The 1853-nt window shown below is 38.3% G+C and overlaps 1 non-coding gene across 1 annotated transcript; it reads left to right on the top strand.

The window, feature by feature from the left end:
• Window positions 1-1142: 1142 nt before the first annotated feature.
• Window positions 1143-1304, top strand: LOC128109301 (U1 spliceosomal RNA). Its single transcript, XR_008217793.1, has one exon. It is a non-coding gene; the product is annotated as a U1 spliceosomal RNA (small nuclear RNA).
• Window positions 1305-1853: the final 549 nt, after the last annotated feature.

Raw genomic sequence — 1853 nt, 5'->3', positions numbered from 1 at the left:
GGGGGGGGTTATCTATCTTTGTTTTTCTCTTTCTCTGTCTCTTCCTTCCTTTCTTCCTTCCTTTCTTTCTTTTCTTTTCTTTCTTTCTATTTTTTTTCTTGAGACATGGACTCTCTACACAGCACTGAATGCCCTGGAACAAACTATGTTGACCAGGATTGCCTCTGAGTCCTGGAATTAAGTGTGTGCACCACCACACCCAGCCTAAAAGTTTCGGTTTTAAAATAAGCCAGGGTCAATGACTGACAGGCTTATCAGTTGAGAACACTTGCTGCCAAGCCTGAGGACGTGAGTTCAGTTCCAGAGTATATGGTAGAATGAGGGGAGCAACTTTCATGATTTATTTTCTAACCTCTACACAGCGGCGATTATGCAGTGGCCATGTGCTGTGCTCCTTCCCCGTAAAACAAACTGCTAATAATTATCATAGCATAAACTTCAAAACAGGTCTTCTTGTTGTTGGTTGGTAGTTTGAATTTTGTTTTTTGTTTTTTGTAGTCGGGATCAAAATCAAGGCATTACACACGCTACACAAGTCTATATGCTGTGTTGTGCTCGGTCATTACAGAGTCTCATGCACTTTATCAGTTCAACCACACCTTGAAAAAGATACGTTAATTCCTCAGCAAAGATCTTTGCCTGCTGTACATTTGATAGAGGGTTGATTAACATCTCCAATATAAAAATAAATAAAAACTTAAGTAAGAAAATAAACAATGCAGTGGAAAAATGAGCTGAGGGGATTTGGAGAGATGGCTCAACAGTTAAGAGCACTGGTTGCTCTTCTAGAAGACCAGACTTCAATTTCAAGTACTCAAACACAGCTAGCATCCATCTGTAACTAAGTTCCAGGGAATCTGATGACCTCTTTTGGCATCAGAAGTCACCAGGCAAGCACACAGTGAGTGCACAGAAAAGCCTGCAGGCAAAGCACTCATACACATAAAATGAAATTAAATTTAAAAAGTTAAGGTACAGTTTTAAAATAATTTTCTAAATATAGAGTACTCAAAAGTATATAGATGACCAATAAACATCTGAAAACATGTTTAATATCCTTAGCTGTTGGGAAATGGATATTAAAAATATTGTGTGATTTCATCTAAACCCAGGCAGAATGACAAGTGTCAAGAGAACAAAGGACGCTTACCTGGCAGAGGAGGTACTATGATCACAAAGGTGTTTTCCCAGGGTGAAGCTTATCCATTGCACTCTGGATTTGCTGCCCCGTTCAATTTTCCCAAGGAAGGGAAGCTTGACCTCATAATTTGTTGCAGAATGGTACTGTGTTCTATATTCCCCAGCAAAAATAAATTAAAAAGGAAAAGAAAAAGAAAGAAAGTAAAAGAAAATGAGTTTAAATGCCAGTGGAAATTTGGGGGAAAGGAACAAACATTCACTGTTTGTGAAAATGAAAAGCGGTCTAGCCACTGTGGAAAATCAGTGTGGAGTTTCTCAAAATGATATTAGTATTACTATATGAATGAGCTGTACATAAACTCACATCCAAAGGAAGGACTCTATCCATCACAAAGATATCTGCACATCCATGTTCATTGTTGCTGTATTCTCAATAGCAAAGAGATAGAATCAACCTGGATGTCCACCAATGAATGAACTCACCATGAAAATGTGGTACGTGAACACAGTGGAAGATTATTGAACCATAAAGAAAAGTGACGTGATGGAATTCTGAGGAACACATATGGAACTGAAAAGTATTATGTAAAATGAGGTGAACCAGGTTCAGAGACATAAACACTGTGTGCTCGATCTTATGTACAGATTCTAGCTTCTAACTGTCATATATTTGTGTTGATGTGGGAGGGACTGTTTACATATAGGTCAGGAAA

This window comes from Peromyscus californicus, unplaced genomic scaffold (assembly GCF_007827085.1).
Source record: "Peromyscus californicus insignis strain IS unplaced genomic scaffold, ASM782708v3 Scaffold_14__1_contigs__length_90479793_seg_1, whole genome shotgun sequence".
Lineage (NCBI taxonomy): Eukaryota > Metazoa > Chordata > Mammalia > Rodentia > Cricetidae > Peromyscus > Peromyscus californicus.
This window is presented reverse-complemented; position numbering and strand designations above follow the sequence as displayed.